At 44.3% G+C, this 21,424-nt stretch overlaps 1 protein-coding gene across 7 annotated transcripts in view; it reads right to left on the reverse strand.

Annotated features, from left to right (window-relative positions):
• Nucleotides 1-21,424, reverse strand: part of CNOT1 (CCR4-NOT transcription complex subunit 1) — a 2,171,110-nt gene that overhangs the window by 2,146,318 nt on the left and 3,368 nt on the right. The window contains exon 2 of one of the 7 annotated variants that reach the window (XM_069654615.1): nucleotides 16,280-16,368. The exons of the other annotated variants lie outside the window; for them this stretch is intronic. The gene's annotated coding sequence lies outside the window, so the exon portion shown is untranslated. The remainder of the gene's footprint in view (nucleotides 1-16,279; nucleotides 16,369-21,424) is intronic. 7 annotated transcript variants of the gene reach the window in all.

Here is a 21,424-nt window from a genome sequence, read left to right on the forward strand (position 1 = left end):
CCCCCTGTCTATTTACACATGCCAAACCGTACAATGTACCTCAGCAAGAGCCAAACAGCCACCCTACTGTATCTCCTCATACATATATTACACCTTACCATCTTCATTGCCACCATAACCATGTACCCTGCAGAAAATGCACCCTGTCCAACCCTAGAAAGAAACACTAGACTACGAGCCAGACTACCCCGTCTCTACGAGCCCATCTACCACAACAAGAGACCCACCCTGCAACACACCAAAATCCACCCGAGACACATCACACCCTGCTACAACTCCACCCAACCCAAACTCATCCCTATAACAATCCAGGATACACCCAACACTACCACTATATCCGGAGCTTTGATCAACGCCAGATCGATAATGGCCCACGCCACAGAAATAGCAGACACCTTATCCTCAAACAACCTCGACCTCCTAGCTATCACTGAATCATGGCTGCACGAAGCAGCAGGCCCAGCACTCTCAATAGCCATTCCAGAAAATTACCAAATAATCAGAATGGACAGGCCCAACAACAGAGGAGGCGGCCTAGCCATCATAGCTAAAACAAACCTCGAGCTAAGACCACTGCCTCAAGCACCTTTCAAATCCTGCGAACTCCTAGTAGCCAAACTACCCATCTCCAACTGTCGCACCTTAACCATCCTTCTAATATATAGGCCACCCGGCCCCATTGGCTCATTCGAAGCAGACCTAGCCAACAACATAAAAGACACCACCCAAATATTATTGCTAGGCGACTTGAATCTAGGACTAAACGACCCTGACGACAAATCAGCACAAGCTATAGCCAACATGCTAGATGAACACGGCCTAATCCAAAGAGTGCTCACCCCCACCCATAATAAAGGTAGGACCTTGGACTGGATCGCCACTCTAAACTGCGACACCGTCATTACCAAAACCACTCCCCAGCACTGGACAGACCATCACCTCATTGACTTCACCTTATCTCTCAATAAAGAAGTCAACAAAGGAAAAATCATGGCACCACCACTACCCACTAGAGCAAAAAAAAACATAACCCCTGACAACCTCCTACCACTACTACTGCCAACCCTCAATGCTCTCCCCGATAATCTAAAACCAGAACGCCTAGTAGAAAACTATAACAATATCATAAAAAAAGGACTAGACATCATTGCCCCTCTAAAACTGCAAAAAAGCAAACAGCAAGCCCACCTGAACACCTGGTTCACCCCACACCTGAAAGAACTTAGACTGCACAAAAGAAAACTTGAAAGCCAATGGCGCAACTCCCCTACAGAAGAGAATAAATCACAACTCAAACAACTACAAAAAAGAAATTCTACTCACCAAAAAGAAACTATTCAATGAAAGAATCGCAAAATCGAGCTCCAACACCAGAGAACTATTTGCTATACTAAGGGAACTAGAATCCCCTATACCCCCACCAGACAATATAATTAAAGATAAAGTATGGTGCACCAGCGTCCAAAACGCCCTAACTAATAAAATCAAAACTCTCCAAACCAAAATCGCTCTGAAAAAAGTCTCTCACCACCAATGAAGCATCTCCCAGCAACCACGACAAAACAGCCAACCGTCCAGGCCAGAATCTCTTCAGATTTACCAAAATATCTATCCCAGAAACAGAAAAAGTTATAGCCTCACTTAAACCATCTAACTGCAAAGGCGACAACTGCCCTCCCCAGATAATCAAGGATGCTGCTAGGGATCTAGCCCCCTTTATAACCAAGCTGATCAACGCATCCTTCTCCTCCAACACCATACCAAGTAACCTCAAAGAATCTTGGGTCCTGCCTCTCCTCAAGAAGCAAACCCTAGACCCCGCTATTCCCACCAATTACAGGCCCATCACCACGGTGCCATTCCTGTTAAAGATAATAGATAGAGTAGCATACCTGCAGATTCAGCAATATCTTGAAACTCACAAACTACTAGGCACCCACCAATCAGGCTTCAGACCGAAGCACGGCACCGAGACAGCCTTAATCGATCTTAAAACCCAGATCAATGAGATTAACGACAAAGGGAACACTGCCATGTTACTACTCCTCGATCTGTCGGCAGCATTTGACCTGGTAGATCACGCAGTCCTGTGCGAACACCTGGCCTCAGCAGCCCACTTCTCGAAAGAGGCCATAGCCTGGATCCAATCATTCTTGGACAACCGAACTATGAGGGTCTTCTCCACCCTAGCCTCAGCAGACCCCATTAAAATAACCTGTGGGGTGCCCCAAGGCTCCTGCGTCTCTCCCACCCTCTACAACATCTTTACCAAGCCCCTATTTGACAAGTTGGACAGACTGGGTGTCTCATATACCAATTATGCAGATGACACCCAGATCCTCATACCCGTTTCAGGCAACTACGCTTCAGATACGGCCTTGGTAAACAAAATATATCTCATCATTCAGGCATGGATGGCCACACACGGTCTATGTCTAAATGATGAGAAAACCGAAATCCTGCTCCTCGGAACCAATACCAATCTCAAAAAACTCAGTTCCAACTATAAGGCCTTCAACATTGATGGCAACACCATCACAGTGGCCAAAACAGTGAAAACACTAGGCTTTCACCTTGATGCAACCATGTCACTAAAAAAACAAGTTAACTCACTAGCATCCTCCACCGCCTACACATGCAAGCTAATTAGGGCAAGCAGAGCCTTCCTCACCCAAGCTAGCTGCATCATCATAGCCAACGCCCTAATACTATCCAGACTGGACTATTGCAACGCCATGTACCTAGGAGCCAACAAATGCATAACCAACAAACTACAGACACTACAAAACAACGCTCTCAGAACAGCCCTCAACCTACCCTCTAAGGAACACATCTCCAACAAAAGGAGAGAACACAAATGGCTTAAAATCCACGACCGCATCTCCCTCAAAACGGCATCACTCACCTACAAATGTTTAAACAACGCAGCCCCCCCCCCTATCTCGCATCCAGAATAAAGAAAAAAACGTCCACCCGCCCCACCAGATCGATTAATTCCTACTGCCTGCAGGTACCCAATTTCAGACAAAAGAAAACCGGCGGCAGCAGCTTCCCTGTCTTGGCAGCCCAACACTGGAACGCCCTCCCACTCTACATTAGGACAGACCAATCCTACTATAGCTTCAGGCGAAACACCCTCACTTGGCTGCGGGCCAATGATCCTCACGACTAACCCTGCCATCTAATCTGATCATGCCAGTGCTATAACCTGACTACCATGCACAGCCTTAAATATGTAAATATGTAAATGCAACCAAACTGCCCCTATGCACAGCACTAAATATGTAAATTTGTAAGCTTTCGCTCAATTATATGTATATATGCACATCCCACACAATGTAACTGTAAATGCAATGCTCTTTTTCTCATGCCTATCTTATTCTGTAACCAAGTTTTTATGTAATCCTATCTTCCTGACCTCTGTTGCGCCCTGTTACCTCTGGGTTTTGCGCGCTATACTAAATAAATAAACAAACAAACAAACATATAGGCCCCCAGGTCCCTTTAGGACCTTTTGAAGAAGATCTTTCTGCCATAGCAGTGGACAACACCAAACTCACGGCGCAGATTATCATCCTAGGTGACTAACCTTGGCTACAATGACCCAAAAGAAATAAAAAATATACAAATAAAAATCACCCAACCTACCCATGAGAAAGGTAGGAAACTTGATTGGGTAGCAGATCTAAATTGCAATATTACAATAAAGGAGTCTTCACCTCTATTATGGACTGACCACCACCTCCTAGCTTTTGAGCTCAACATCAACAATCTAGAGCCGATAAAAAGTATAGTTGCACCACCTTGTCTCACTAGAAACAAACGCAACATCACAGCTGAGGCCATCCTACCCCTATTAATGCCTAACTACCCAAGAAGGACTCAGATCGGTACAATGAAGCCATGACCAAAGCCATTGAGATTATAGCCCCACTAAAACCGCGCAGTGGGAAACCTAGAGCACATTTGAACTCTTGGGTCACCCCTGAACTCAAACTACTATGCACAGAAAAAGAGGAAATTGGAAACCCTCTGAAAGAACACCCCTTCCGTCAAAAACAAATCTAAACTAGCAAACATCACAGCCACTTACAAAAGTGAGATCAGCCGCCCAAAAAAAAAAAAGAAACATTCATTGACAGGATAAACCAAGCAAGTACCAGTTCAAAAGAACTGGTTAACATCCTAGGAGAGCTGGAAAAACCTAACTTCCCTGCAGATACCTGCCTTACGGATAAACCTTGGTGCACCAGCATCCAATATGCGCTCATTAACAAAATCTCTGGTCTCCAGACGAAAATTGCCAACAAATGGCACCAACTAACCTCCGGTAATCAGAGCAGTCCGATTACGCCCACCACTACAAACTTCATTTCAGGCTTCAAATTCTCCAATATATCAGTTCCAGAGGTACACAAATTTTTACAGAAATAAATAAATCATAGCTTCTTTGAAACCCTTTAAGTGTAAGGGAGATAGTTGCCCAGCACAGACCATAAAAGATGTGGCCAGAGATTTGGCCGTTTTTATCACCAAATTAACCAACTCTTCATTCTCTAGCAACTCTGTATCATGCAACCTAAAGGAATCATGGGTGCTCCCATTACTCAAGAAACAAACGCTAGATCCATCTATACCTACAATCTACAGACCGATCACTATGGTCCCTTTTCTTTTAAAATTATCAGACAGGGTTGCATACTTGCATATCCAAGACTATCTTGAGACTAAGAAACTACTTGGATCACGACAATCTGGCTTTAGACCGCAACATGGAACGGAAACAGCCCTGGTTGACCTCAAGCCAGATTGACAAACTAAAAGACAAAAAGGTAGAGTGGCCATCCTACTTCTGTCAGCGACCTTCTATCTGGTTGACCACAAGGTACTTCGACCATCTCGCATCAGCAGCTCACTTTGAGTTCAGCCATCACATGGATTCAATAATTCCTTAAAGGAGTGGTTCGGTAAAAAAATGTTATTGCCCCTACGGGTCGGCCATGTGTTTTTAAGCCCAAGTCGCTCGATTTTAGAAAAATTTCCTATGGACCATACCCGAGTTTACGTCCATTAAACGCACGCGAAAACAGGCATCAGGGAGCTGCCATTTTGTGATAATCCTATCATCTCCCCCATCCCCTCTGGCTGACCTGCTTTTGCGGCACTAAATCATATCCCCCTGAGCTGTCATCAGCAGATGTGTACCGCCCATTTCGTTTCTGTGCTCTGGTCAGCTGCCTTCGTTGCTTGTAGCCCGTGTGAACAGATACCAGTACCACCGCTATAAATTATTTTAGTTAGTTTAACACACAATGGCTCCAATAATGCCCTACGTGTACGAGCATACAGAGGAGGAACTACTGGAAAGGGAAACACGCGAAAACGATGGGTCTTCGGACGGCAGTTGGGAGGACGATGCAACAGCTGAAGAGCCTGGACCTAGTCGCATGGACGGTGTTTCCACCTGGTGCACATGCAATCGGTGCGAGCTAATGCCAACCGAGGACGAGAACTGCTGCTGCTGTGAAACTCAGGATGCGTGGCCTACATTTCGGAAGGCGAGCCACGACCGCAATGCATCACCGAGCTGCCAGACTTCAGGGCAGCCTGCCTCACACGGTCCATGTTGAGGATAATGATGGTGCTTATGCACGAACTTCGCGCAACTGTTCATCCTCGTGAACGAGTAAGTCTTGTCATGCCACTCCTATTTCATGGTCTTCTACTATATCCAAAATTACATATACATATCATTGTAACGCATGAAAGTTGCTCAATAGTGTGCAGTGTCTAGATAGCATTTGTCCGAGCAGAATGCCATTAGAATCGACAACAAACGTTCATTAAACTTATCTTGGTCATTTAAAAACAGTTTGTTTCATTCCTTTTCACAGGTGGTACAGGCTGGTGGCCTATCGTTCCTTTACATGGTGGCTTCACGGGAGGCTTGGGCACCGCGTTCGAAGAGTAATAACCGCCTGTGCTGTTCGTGCCATAAGAGAAACGTTCTCGAGTGACAGCGGTCAGTACAGGGGATTTTCTCTGTGCTGCAACCTGACCTGTACAATGTGTAAAGATTTGTATTTTTGTGTCATCAAAATGATACAAAATAAAACACCACATATTTTAACAACCGTTGTTTCGATTTTTTTAAATGAATCAAGTGTGTCTCCATTCAAGGATGGACGTCAGACATCTGTGCTCCGAATGGGTGAAGGTCAGGTCGCTGTGAAGCAGGGTGGTCACCATCTAAGCTAACATAATATATTCTCAATAATGCATGCAGGTATTGAGGACACGTTTGTGGAGATGAACGAGCTATGTGCTTAGTTCAGGCTGCTTCACATGCAGGACAGTGATCGAAGAGGAAGAGTGATGTGTTACATTAGCTGTTGCAAATACCTCTGGAGTTTTCCAGTCAGAGTGGGAACGAGGGTGGGGGCCATGTGCTCTGCGCAGTGAGGCCTGGTCACCAAGCTGGATTGGAAAGGGGGTACAAAAATGGATGCCCCGTGTCCTGCTCAGTGGTCCCATCTACGCGAATGTCAACAAGTTATCACATAAGGGCAAGGGGCGAACCCACTACTGGAGGCACTTGTTCTGAGTTTCTACTGAGAAGTAAAGGATGAGAGGGGCCTGATGGCCCCTCGCTCCCACACACTTGCCTGCATGCCCACCGGCCCATCCATCCCATCCCCCTCTATCAAAGGTGGTTCGCACCCGGGGAAGAGCGCTGTCACGGGTGCAAATGGCCAAGGTGCCAGAAGAGCGCTGTCACGGGTGCAAATGGCCAAGGTGCCAAAGAGCATGTACACTTCAAAAGGCATCCCACGATCACATGGCCTCCTCAGACCCCGTGTCTCCAGGCAGGCCACCCCCCTGCAAACCACATACCACGACATACACACGTCATTCATTCACAAACACACCCCTGTTTCTAATACTTTATAAACCAAGATATGTCTCATGAGAACATCTTTGTGCTTTGCAAGTCAACTCCTGAACCTTCTACCCGAGAAGCACCGAGCTCTATGCTAATCTGCTCGTCGTCGTGCTATCTGACCGCTTCGAGCAAACTCATCAGTGTGCTACCTGTGGCAATCTACCTGTTCTCCTGCAACATACTGCTCGGCCTGCTGAATCCAACTGTTTGTTGGTCAAGGTAAGGCCATGTATCCTAGTCATATTTCGGTCATTTTTACATATCCATTTGCAATTACAGTACCCAATAGAGCTATGGTCATTGGTCTCATTGCTATTGACTTCAGTTTCAATTGTTATGCTATCAATAGATCTATTTATTTTCATCTGTGTCAATTGTCATCGAATTGCATCCTTCGGGGGTCCAGTCTATAATGTAAGCAGGTTTCCTTTTCGTGCAAGACAGAACATCCAAGGGACGAGTCACGTGTTCAGAGTTTAGTCACATAATTAAAAAAAAAATGTCTAACTTATGCAAATACTAAGCCGCACATGATGAACTGGTATAGTTCCAGAGACCAAAGCAAACCTTGCATTGAGCATGGTACGGTTCATTTACTATGACATTTTTATTCATCAAGGTTTTATAATAATCTTGATATTTACTTTTCAGAATTTTCAACAATGCCTGCCTGTTCGATTAGCGGTTGCCCTTCGAAGACCAATGCTAAATCTGAAGGCACTACAATGCATGTATTCCCGAAAACTATTGATCGAATAAGAGAATGGGTCAGACATTGCAGATATCCACCGGAAGGGCTTGAAAGTAGAGTCCAGCAGGTCTTTGGGGACAAGAGGGGTGATCGATACTGCATCTGCAGCCGGCACTTTTCCTCAAACATGTACGCCACATCTTGGGTAACAAAGAAGAATAAACGGCGAACGACACGTAAATTGCTCGCAAACACTATTCCAACTCTATTTCGTCCACATTCCGCCACTGGTGAGTCAAGTGTCCGGATTTAGCTTTAGGCCTTGCGGTAGTGTGTAGGTAGCCAAATGGATTAATTGATATTTTAGGTGTTGTGTCCCTTGTAACACTCCCTTGTAATACTTTCGATATTGATATGAGTATAGCTTTTTGAATAATGACATTTATCAATAAATTATTTTTCGATTTTATAACCCCCAAAGGAAATCTATTTATGGGCACAGGGAACTGTACTATATTGCGCATTATTCTCAAGTATTCTGTCGGTTTGCATGGCAATTTTTTAATATTTGCATATCAAATAATAATTTACCTTTACAACTGCTTGACTATCCACTGAATCTGAAGCAAGACCATTCTACATCTGTGACATGCCCGCAGTGATCAACCACTTCTAGCGCGTATCCGGTAATCATGCTTGGCTATTCCACTACAGACTTGTTTTATGCATGTCAAGTAATAGTTATGTATCGTGTGATTATTTTACCAATTGTTTGGTTAGTGCTTTCCAATTGATATACACCTTAGTTGTCGTCCCCTGGTGTTTGTTTTCAGTTATAATTAGTGTTAGCCATACTAATGCAAGTACTGTCCTTCAGGGAGATTCTGAAGCATCCACCACATTGACAACAGCCCTAGATGTTCTTCAGCATCACGAGGTATGGATACTGACAGCTCCATCGACCGTGATCATCAGGACTGGAACACTTGTTGTTTGATTGTTCTACGCCATGTTTCATTCGTGGTTAGCCATCGATATGTACCTGTGCGGTCGACCCCAAGTGTGACTTGTGCTTTCAATATTGTAACCCTTACTAATGCAAATACTATGTTTCAGGCTGTTGTTGAAGCGTCAACCCACGCACTTGATGCAGAGCCTGACATTCAAGTAATTCCGTGGGAAGCGGGACCATGCGGATACGAATTGGCGCAACAGCTTTCGGAAGTGCGCACCACATTTACAACATCCATAGATATTCTTCAGCAGCACGAGGTATGGATACTGACAGCTCCATCGAGCGTGATCATATTACGTGATTCCACTTACTATACTGTCTTCCCTATTAACGCAAGTACTGTGTTTCAGGGAGACAATGGAGCTTCCAATACAATCACAAGATCCCATTTAGATGATGCAGGTGTAAAGAAATCTGAGAAACAAGTCGATTAAATCTGATCATATTTAAATATTCCTTTATTCTTTTAGACAATGCAACATTTGTGGTCATTTCTTTATATGTACCTGTGCCGTCGACCCCAAGTGTGTGTTATGTTTACAATATTGAAAACCATACTAACGCAAGTACTGTGTTTCAGGGAGTTGATGCCTCCTCTTCAATACAATCATTCGTGTCAGTCCATGCAGAGCCAGAGGTATGGATACTGACAGCTCCATCAAACTAGGTCATCAGAGCTAGAATACTTGTCGTCTGATCGTTCCACACAATGTTTAAATCGTGTTTGGCTATTGAGATTACCTGTGTGTTCGTCCTCGCCTGTGTTTTATGCTAATATTTTGATACACAGTAATGAAAATACTATGTTTCAGGGAGTCAATGGAGCCTCATTCCGTGCTGTCTATGCGGATACAGAAAATATAGTCGTTGCAGTGCAAGAGGAAGGGGGAGACATGCGGATACGAATCGGAGCAACAGCGTGCAGATGTTGAAGGTCGAGTCAAAAAAGTTGAAAAGAAACAAAAATAAGGTTACAAACAGTTCATAACTTTAGAAATTTTGTGCTGGGACTATTATGTTTTTTTTCCAGTCAATTGTACTATACTTTATCTTGTGTTTAAACTGAACATCCTTTTCCAATCTATCCTCTAGTTACCCGTCGGTGTCCGAACTATACATACAGACAGCGAAGCGAATGAGAGCTGTTGCTTGCCAGACCATTTATACTATGGAGGAACTATTAATTCAGACGCTGCGTGTTGAGACTAGAGATGCTCATGTCCAATGGCCAGAACATGAAATGAATGTGTCCGGAGAATCCAGTAAAGTTGTAAAGGACCATTGCTACAGTACCACCACAACAACATGATACTGGATGTATTGAAGATAGCTCTGAAGTAGTCGCAGATCAATTCACACCCGCCAAAAAATTTCCACCAAAAAAAAAAAAGCTGTCGACATTGTGTTCTCCCATCAATGTTGAAGTAGCTGATGTTGAAATGACAGAATGAACCAGCAGCAGCATTCACCGACGCATCAGAACTTGATAGCAGCAATATTTATTTCAAATGTGGCGATATGTCCTCAACGTCACAGGCCAAAACAACTTTGACGCAGGATGACAGTCTAATGAAAGAGGGCAAATACATAGTATTCGACAGTTGTTTGATGGATATTGTAAGTATGCTGAAATGTGGGCATTCCGTCAGAGGGAAAGTATGTGGGAAGCCATTGATTCATATGACCCGTCAAAAACAAGGCAGTAACGTCACAATACATGCCGCCTGTAGATTAAATCATACGTTCTCATGGTCTGCACAACCGATGCTGGCAGCAGGCAATCTACTGTGTGCAGCTGCATCACTTTTTAGTTGCTCCAGTTTTAGAAAGTTAGAGTCTTTCTTTCAGTTTGTGGGACTCCATTTCATTTAAAAAACGCAGTACTACAAATACCAAAACGATTATCCGTTTCCGGCCATTAGTGTTGCTTGGAAAATTGAACAATTGTCTCTAGCAAGTACATTCGAAGGCAAACGATTCAGGCTAGCCAGCGATGGACAGTGCGACAGCCCTGGATTTTCTGCCAAGTACTGCACCTACCACTTTGAGGACATGGATAGTAAGACAATTGTGAGTTCGGTGGTCGTGCAGGTAACACAATGTACATCCTCGGTGGCCATGGAGAAACTAGGATTTATAAAAATCAGTGGAATATCTACAATAGAGGGGAATGCACATCAACCTCATAGCCACGGAGAGACACGTTTCAATTGCCAAGACAATGAAAGAGCAGTTCCCACATATAAACATCAATTTGACGTATGGCATCTTGCTAAATCAATCAATAAGAAAATCTCGGCTGCAGGGAAAAAAAAAAAGTTTGGAAAGTATTTCAGAGTGGTCCCAGTCTATCAGCAACCATCTTTGGTGGAGCTCCAAAACTTGCGAAGGGTCAGTGGAAATACTACTTAAAAAATGGCGGTCACTGATGCACCACTGTACCAACGTGCACCGATGGTCAGAAAACCTACATTTCCACCAATGTGAACATGGCCCTTTGTCCCCCAGTGGAGGCACGGAAGAAGAAGTGGTTGAATCCATCTTCACCGACACACAAAGCCATTGAGAAGATTTGATATGATTTAGTGCCGCAAAATCAGGTCAGCCAGGGCGATGCAGCAAGTGAATCTTATCACAAAATGGCGGCGCCCTACTGCCTGTTTTCGCGTTTGTTTAATGGACGAAGACTCGGGTAAGGTCCATAGGAAATGTTTCTAAAATCGAGCGACTTAGGCTTAAAAACAATGGCCGACCCCTAGGGGCAATAAAAGGTTTAGCGAAACATTCCTTTAATAGGAGCATGTGTATCTACTCACCCACGGCAGCCGCTAACTCATCCCATCACTTTCGGTATGCCACGAGGTTCATGTGTCTCACCCACTTCGTATAATATTTTTACAAAGCCCCTATTTGATAAACTGGATTGCTTGGGGGTCACGTACACAAACTACGCTGCCGACACCCAAATACTCCTACCCTCATCTGGCACCTACGACATGGATGAATGAAATCATCATTCAGGCATGGATGGCCCTCCACTGCCTGAATGATAAGACCGAGATTCTACTTGTCGGATCACATTCCAACCTACAGAAACTCAGCCCTAATTACACCAGCATTTGTATAGACGGGAACATACCCATTGCCAAAGATGTAAAAACCTTAGGCTTTTACATCGATGCAAACTCCACTCTAACGAAACATGTTAATATGACTGCCTTAGCTACTGCCTATACTAGCAAGCTGATCAGGGTGTGAAGACCCTTATTGTCGCCCAACGGCTGTCTCATACTACCAAGAGCACTTATACAATCCAAACTGGACTACTGTTAATGGTCTATTTAGGCACTAACGCATCCATCTTGAACAAACTACAGATTCTGCAAAATAATGCTTCGAGAGCCACTCTAAATATACCCAGAAGAGAGCACATCTCATCAACTAGAAACTTTTGCAAATGGCTATCCATACAAGACAAAGTCAACCTGAAAACTCTTTGCCTCACCCATAAAGCATTGAACCACCGAGCCCCTCCATACCTCACGACAAATTCACTTTGAGATCTTGCACCCGTACTACAAGATCCTTTAACATCTCCTGCCTACTAGTACAAAGACAAAACCTCAAAAGAGCAGGCGCTCCAGGTTCCTGTTACTGGCCGTCCAACTATGGAACACACTTCCACAAGACATAAAAACCATCCAAGTCTTCAATAAATTCAGAAGCTGTGCCATCACCTGGGTACTGAATAAAAACTAAACCTATTTCCCCCCCCCCGACAGTAGCCTTGTGCACCAAACTTACCCAAACATACCACTCTTGATCATAGCTGACTGTACCTATACCATTGCCATGTATCCTATGCCCTAGTATGTATGATCTGTGTCACCACATGCCTTCCTGTACTATATGGTAGGATTTAAATTAAGCTACTTCTATAACTTCTCAAATGACTAACATGTATTAAGTGTTCTCTATACATGTCTAAAGAACTGTAACCTGTAACTTATCCTGTACCATTATCCTGATCTCAGCGCCCAGATACCTTTAAGTCAGACGCGCTATATTAATAAAATAAACAAAAAGATAATTTTCTGATGTCCAGACTTGGAGCAGTGGTGCTTGTGAGTACAACTAGTGGCTTTGCGGTTATGGTATTTGCCTCTCTTTGTAGGCTCTTCATTAGTTGAGCTGTGAAAAAGATCCTTGCCTTCTAGTGATCCACCACTTTTTCCAGAAAGCCCTTAGCAAACGTAGTTCCATGGAGCCAAGCCAGACAACAGGCATAGACTTAAATGGTGAGACCTCTTGCTGAAGTGTCTATATGATGGGCTGCAGATAGCACCTGAAAATAAGTCTTTCAATGTTCAAGCTCATCCTGAGAGATGCATTGCTTGAACTCCAAAGTTTTTGCCATAGCTTCAAGTAGGCTGCAGCAAGAACAGCTTCAGTATTGGCCTGCCAAAACTGGAGCATAGAGTTTTACAAACTATTTTAACTTCCTTTGTCAGCGGTTGAGGGGACAGAAGCAGAAGACTTAGAATACAGACTTTGTGGACCAGTGTAGTTTGTCCTACACTTCTCCAGTCTCTGCCAAGACATCCTTTTGTAGGGTAAGGCCTGAGCGATCTGGTGCATTCAAGGATGGAGCTACCAATAAAACATCAGCTTCAGGTGAAGAGATTCTGGTGTTGGAATGTCCAAGACAAATCCAAAACAGTCCCGAAAAAAAAACAAATTGAAGAGCATAGTTGTTCCTCTTCATCCTGTGTCAGCATCATCTTTAACAGGGAGGGTGTCTGCTGGTTCCGCCGGGCACAGAGTTGGAGGCAGAGATCACGTTCCTTCCGTTTCAGTGGCCACTGAGTATGAAGTGGAGGAGGAGCTTCCAACAACCTTTGTGTTTCTTTGGTCTGTGGACATTCCGGAAGTAGGTCCTTAAGAGTACTTTTTCATAGGTTCCAAATGCACCAGATTATGGAGTGTACCAAAAAAATTTAAAAAAATAAAAAAAGGCATCTCCAGGGTACAGTCTAGACTGAGCAATTGGTATTGGACTAGAGGCATTTTATCTCCACGATTGCTCCAATAACGGGCAGCCACGAAGGGCCTCCCAACCACAGGTCAGAATATGAGGTGTGCGAGGGAGGGAAACTACAATCCGTGAGTGGTAGCCATTCAACTTTTGCGCCAAAAGTTCTCTCCCCCAAAGAAGCCCAAGAACAGATTGTGTCAATGGACGTTGTGGTTGACGGAGCTGACAAAATGGCAGACGTTTACACTAGCAGGAGCTGCACTCTTGTAAACACCTGGAAATGTGCATCCGAAATTTGAAGCAACATAGGTTTTCGGCAGTCATTTAGTGGTACGCAGTGACAGGATTGATCCTTACAATTGCGCACAGCCACCTATGTCAACATAATGCTCTGCATGATTTTCATAATGTTAACTAATCATCTACTCGATTAGTCACCGAATTCTATTTACTATTCAAATGCAACTTAATGCTCTTTATTTCCATGCTTGCAGACTGAACTTCCGAAGACCTTACATCCAACATCGCTTCGAAGGCATAAAAATTGCATTGTGTGCAACACAATTATCACTAGCTGTGGGTCCATTCGAGCAGCCAATGTAACATTTTACAGACACTCCCACTAATGTATTTGCAGGGGTACACAAAAATGCTGTGTTGCTCATTTTAGGTCTTGGGTACAAAATACTTCTGGCAACAATTAAAAATATTAGTACAATATGTTTAATCATGTGTGCTAATCAATACAAATTTTAATTTGCAATCACTAAAATCTATGTCTTGCTATTCAGATTGGTTTATATACGCTGCTGATCCAACAGTGAATGCAAGCCCCAGTAAGAGCTAGTTTGCATATGCAGAGTCCTTTCTAAAAGTTCATTGGCGAAATCGGAGCGCTTGCCATTGACAAACTGGATGACCAATTGTGCCCCATGGTGATACGAAATCTGAGACGTCATGGAACCAGCTTTGTCACACAATGGTGGAGGGGCAGCCATCCCAAGTCATCATACCTTGCTTTTCAAATGTGAACAGCTCCACCCCCACCCCCGAAATAAATGATTGAGCTATCCGTAGCAAACAGGGAGCGCTAATAAACGTGCATATCTCAGTCACTTATCGGACTTGATGCCATGCGCTCTAAAGGGTGGATTTATGTACCCCATTTTATTATTGGGAGCGATGTCGGAGACCGTCTAGACAGGTTGACGACTAAAGCAATCACACAAGAGGTGTATGGTCTAGAGAATGAGTGCAAAAATGACATTGTGACAAGACACTGCCACGCATATCACTGCAGACGAGACAGTTGGCTCGTCTGAGCCTATTTTGGGATGCTAGAATCATGGGCCATTCTTTCAGAGGCCATCTCGGATGATTCTCTGGTTTTGAAAACGCTGGGATGACACACCAGGAGGTGGTTTTGAGTGGCAGTATTGAAGCCACTAGATTGCCACACACCCCCTGTAGTATTGTGCTGTTATAGGTCCGGTTTGCTGCCACAGGCCAGCTTAGATTTTGCTCCTGCAGTCTTCACCACCATGACAGGAGCCCTGAAGGAAGATTAGTAACAAAATTGTTGGATCTTTAGAAGCAAAAAGTATGAAGCTACCTTCATCAAGAATAGCTAGAACGTATTAAAACGTTTATTCATCCTAAACTGCCATGTTTTCAACAGTATTCCCATCCTAATTCCAAAGAAATGTCAATCGAAGGACCCCATTGCTAAAGCTCACCTTGGGGCATCCATTAGTGGGTTCAGGGGGAAGGTGGGGATGAAGAGGTTGCCACACGTTACATAGCTCAGATCGATTTGATGAGGGGCCCATGAAGCCTTTAATGTACAATGGTATCGCTCGACATACATGACAGTCCATGTGTGGCCAAAATTGAGGACAACTCACAGAATACTACCTTTCAGAACTTTTGTACCAAATATGATCAACTGCTTTGGCCCAACTGTCTCTTCGGTTTGCCTGGAATTGGCCATGGGACAGGTTACCTCCCATCTAGCTTAGACTTCACAAGTCTCTAAATACTGGGAGGAGATGGTTTCTGATCCATCTGTAATAACTGAGCATAAGACCCAGTGTGATACCCTGCTTGGCCTATGGAGTGAACTTCTTTCGCCAAGAGTATACACAAGTTCCTGGATATTGTGTTACTTGTGGCAAACAGCCCTCAAACGGAAGGCTAATAACTCCCTTCCGCCCACCCCCATTGCAAGTGACAAGGATCTGCCTATGTGCAATACACAGGAGATCACATACAGGGAACCTTTCTTTCAGGGATCCAAAGTCTGGTCACAGATATTTGCAGTTGGGAGAACCATTAATAGCAATTATCTAGAAATTAAAAAGCACAAAAATGTGGTTATCAATGTAAAGATTAAAACAAGATATTCTATCTGAAGGTAGCAGATGGGCAAAGCTGAACCCTACTCAATGGGGCAAAATTGGCACTATCAAAATGTCTCTCCTCCCTAAACTGCTTTATCCATTTCACATGCTTCCACTTTCCCTAAAGAAAGGGAAAACATACAGAATACAGAAGGCATTCCATAGTCATGTGGGGTGCTGGATCAAGACTACATACCTTAATGACAATCTTGAAACGTTGAGATGGAAGGCACATTTGGTTTCCCAATTTCCCCAAAAATGACCACCTTCATATGCATGCTGGACCTGTAAAATTGAGAGTAACAAACTACATATGGAAATGTAACCAAAATGTTGGCTATTAGGAAAACGTCCTACATTGCATGAATCATCCCAAATTAAGTATTCCTATATTGTGTTTTGGTTCTGTTATCAAAAGTTCACATTGCATGTAAGACAAAATACAGGATATACTGCTATTTAAAAACCTTGAGAAATGGAGAAGCTCAGAAGAAAAAAAAAAAAAAAAAAAAAAAAAAAATGCATGAGAGGATTGGACACGAGGAATGACAGAAGTAGGCAGACATGTGGGAGGACTGCAGGAAGAGCTGGCACATGGTTGAAAGGTTTGCAATCCTGTCCTCTGTCAGGAACACTCTGTACTGACTTTATCCCAACTGAAACCCAGAAAGAAGGTCTTGAGCGACAGACTATTTCCACCAGTTCACAGATAGCCCATGATGGAACAGGAGCTGAAGGGGTGACTGAAGATTGCCCTTAGCTCGTGGTCAAGGACTGCGCAGGATCCAATCGTCCAAGTATGGATATAAATGAACTCCCTGCAGTCTGAGGAACGTCGCAATGACTGCCATCATCTTTGTAAAGACATGTGGTGCCGAGCTGAGACCAAACATAGCACTTGATAATGGAAGTGTTCCGTTCGCACAGAAAACCGCAGATAATTATGATGCAGGCTCAAGATCAGGATATGCATTTAGGCATCACTGAAGGTCACCAATCGGCCAACCGGAGAGAGGAATATCTGGCTCAGCATAATTATCTTGGATTTCTCTTAGGGTAGAAAGATTGGAGATGTCAAGGATAGCACGCAAGCCAGTCTGGTTGGGCACTGTAAACAGCCGGGGGTAATAGCCCTCGCCTTGCTCCCGCAAGGGAACAGGCACCACTGATCTGAGGTCTAGAAGTTTCCATATCTCGGCTCTGAGGGAGGGCAACCGAGTCTGTGGAAGCGGGCGAGAGGATTGGGGGAGCAAAAGCACGCCGACAGCCAAAACCCACCAGTCTTCTGTGATGATCTGCCACGCCTCCAGATGAGATTAGTCCTCCCACCGGAGTCTCATGCGACGGATGAAAATCAATATTGGCGGGGAGACCACCTGTTGCTGAGGAGCAACCTGTTGACCGAGAGAAAACCCATCCACCTTGCCTTTGCTGCTTGCACGAGGGCAACCAGCGGGAGCAACCGCCTGGCGTGCACAGGAGGTTCTGAAAACAAAAAAGGACGTGGTTTGAGACCGCAACCTTCAAAGTATAAAGGTGCCTTAGCTGGGGTTTTGGCAAGGACCAACAAAAGTTTGCGTGCTTGCCTTGGTGCGTTCCTCAGTGGAATATCCCCTTACCTTTGAAGAGACGATAACGTACTTTGTCCTGAACCTCCCAACTCGTAGCATGCAGTGACACTTGGCAGGAGATGTCTACACCAACCATAAGGCCCAGAGAAACGTGTCAACATGATGGACCGTGGCCTCCAGCAGGTCCTGCACCAGAACTCTGGCATCGTATAAGCCACTCGTCTTCGAGCCAATGAGAAGGAATACATTCCTGAAACTCAGCAACCTCCTTCCGGAGCTTGTGACGCAGCTGAAGACACGAATTGAAAAATTCCCCAAGGGCGCCAAGAAGGTTGTCCTCCTTGGAAGGATCTGAGAAGCTGCAGAGGACTGCTTAGGGCCGTAGCAGCTGCCACCATTGATTAGGTGAGTGGACATGCAGTCAAGGATATATCTTCAGACGAGCGTAGTGAGCGTCAATTTTCTTGTTTAGGCGTTGCCTGGAATTAGATTTTTCCCAGACGATGCAGGCTTCGGCCAGGACATTCTTTTGAAGGAACAGGCCAGGGCGCTCCTCTGTCGACAGAGTAAAAGCTCCAGAAAGTACACCTTTAGCCGGAGGCTGGGTTATTTGAAGGTCTAGCAACTCCATCATATCCATAACCTGGTTGTGAAAGGCTCCAATAAAGTGAGGCATTGCTGTCCTGGTCCGCTTGATCCTCATCCAGTGCAGCCGTAATAGAATGCCACATGTGTCAGCTCAGGCCCCAAGGGAAGGTGTTGACTGTGCAACAAGTCTTTAGCACAGGTGAAAGTGGAGGAGGAGGCGGCACCAACGGGACCTGCAGAGGGATTCCCGAAGCAGGGGCTGGTTCAGGTGGATTAGGATAAAGGTCCTACAATAAATCCTAAAAAATGCCTTCATTGGATCAGAGTGCATAAGCGTCTGAAAATTGCCAAACAAAAAATGCATCCTCAGAAGGTGGCCTAAGCGCTGGAGTGGGTAGAGGCTGCTTGGAAGGGGCATACCCTGAGGATCACAACAAGGATGGTCCTCCAACTGGATCCATGTAAACCAAGGGAGCGGACATAGCAAGACTGTGCAGCAGCAGAGACCAAGCATACCAATCCATTGGCGGGCAGAATGGGTTACTATCCACAAAATGGACAAGGCTTTGCGGCCCTGAACACAGGCCCCTCGGTACCATGTACCAGTCAAACATTTGTGTGAGGGGAAGACAAAACAGCCGCTGTGGACCCCCGGGGTTGGACTGCCATTTTAACTCCCGATGTGAACTGCGTCACAGGTGTCAGTGAGGTCGTGGTCACCACATAGGAGAGGACTTTTCCATTTTAGCCTTATGACAAGGAACCTCGGTAGAGCCAGTGCTAGCAGATCTAATGTGCTTCTGCGAGCCCTTAGAGACTGCTGACGAGTTATCCCCCAGTGAGGGAACCTCTACAGATCAGGTACGTTAAGGCTTAAGGTATTTAACCGGCTTATTTGCCCCCTCAGCAGGATCTGTTTGACCACAGGCCTGAGTGTGGCGAGGCTTAGGGTCACCCACGAAGCCAGAGCCCCCCCCACCCCAAAATCTTGCTGGTCTTAGATTTGAGCCCCAAGAAGGGGTGACCCCAGTACATTTAGTCACCTTAACAGGAACCTCAAGATGAGACTACACTTCGTTCCAGATGTGGAAACCTCGGGAATGACTAGTGACAAAAGCCCCAAAAGTACCAGGCTTAACTTTAGCCCCCAAAAGGGTAACTGATAAAGATCTGGTCCTGGCAGCCCCTTTGCAGGGAACAGAGGAAACTGTTTATCAAGCTACTACTGGACTAAGTTCTCTAGTTTCCCTCCCAAGGAATCCATAGAGGATGTAGAAGCTATAGAATTGTGTCACAAATATTGAACATTTGTTCTTTATAATTTGTGTACTATACCACGAATATTCATAAATGTTGAGGTATCTTATGTTGTAGCAAACCAAGGGTATCTAAAACACTCACTGCAAACAAAATAAAAACCTAAACTGCAGTGTACAGAACTCCATCAGAATTGGTCAGGAACCAATGTGTATGATACTGGGTCCACCACGTCACGGTGAGACCAATTCAGGAATCTGTCCATTCTCCTTCAGCAGTGAGTTTCACATGACCTTGTTCACTTTTGTTCTATATATAATGCTACCCACCTGGTTAGAGCAAGGCATCAACCAGGTGCTCTTTTGACTATTGATATGGTACAGCGTGACAGTTCAGTCATCTTGGAGAAAACCAATCCTTGGGGCAGCACATTCCCACATATCTGTTCTTGGATGTTCTTTCTTCAGATGGCAGTCCTTAATGCCTCAGAGGGGACCTGTGACTGATAGGTTTTAAGTGGATTTTTTTGTTTTAATTAGCCAGTGAAGAGCTCGTATGCTTGGTGTTGTGCGTTCCTCCTGTAGAGTCAAAGTACTAGCCTTCCTGTTGCGTTATGGACAAACATAAGGTTTATTTAGTAAGTGCGCCATGCAGGGGAAAATATATAAAGAACAGATGCCGATTTTACTGAGTGATTATAGAAGAAACCATTTAATGAGGAGCCGAATTTGTGGTTCCAAGCCAAGTCCATAAGAATGGAGAGATTCTTATGGGGCTTTCGGGCAGCTATCCATTGTCTTAGGCCGGGGTATTGGGAGAAACTCTACTCACCATTTCTGTTTGGTACGAGTAGGTTTTGTTTTAAATTGTCCAGCAGGTGGGAGATTACTTATGGTGTCATCGTTGCAGACTGAGGTCTAACTGCATCTACTGTCATTTTAGTAGGGGAGGAGCTTCATAAGTTGGGAACACATACATGGAAAAGACGGCAATTCTCCCATTGTCGTGGGCAATCAAATGGCATTTTATATGTTTTGACAGTGGAAGCCAGGTGATTGTTTCTACCAGTTAGAAAACTTGCCATTGTCCAACATTGTTTATACCAACTTCACTTTGTGTCCAAATTTTTAAAAAATGTTTTTAAAAGGAATCCATAGTAATGTATTCAAATTACATCATGTCAAGGGTCCCTCCCGTAGAGCTATACAGACCATACAACTGTAGCATGCAATCAGTAGTGAGCAAAAATTGGGGTTTTGTTTTATGCAACTAGGTATTTCAGCACCTTTCTGTGGTATGTGTAATATTGGTTTAGAAAAGTATCATCTTCAGTCCCTCTGCTCTAAATTGGGGCTGGCTCAATAACAGTTTAGCTACATCATTTCGTGTGTGGTAAGGTTTGCTTGGGATTCAGGGTTCTTGGAGTACTGAACACTATAATGAAATTAGTTAAAAGCATAATGAAATTAGTTAAAAGCAAAATGGCAATCGGGGTGCAACTTTCACCTCTAGATTGTTTATTCCCTTGTGATGTTTTTCAAAACACCCAATACATTCTGTGAGCTTTAACATTCCAGAAGAATATCTGATCATGTACAGCCACTTTAGTGACAATAGGTCTAGCGTTGCGGACCCAAAAAGCCATTAGAATTGAGGCGAATAAGGAATTGGAAACTCAAGAAAAATAAAAAATAACTATCAAACAAAGACCAGGACAATTGGACAAAGTAATTTGCATAGAAACAACTGCCTCCCATTCAGTGTCACATATTTTTTTCACTCGGTACCAGTGTCAAATTGCATTACATGCCTATAACAAGAACATGCCCAAACTCCCAAGCCAGGCCACATATGAAACATTCCTGTAAACAGGCACATTTCACGAATGGGTATTCCAACTATTGACTATCAACATTCTCATCTGA

Source organism: Ambystoma mexicanum, chromosome 1p (genome assembly GCF_040938575.1).
Source record: "Ambystoma mexicanum isolate Mex_15411 chromosome 1p, UKY_AmexF1_1, whole genome shotgun sequence".
Taxonomy (NCBI): Eukaryota; Metazoa; Chordata; class Amphibia; order Caudata; family Ambystomatidae; genus Ambystoma; species Ambystoma mexicanum.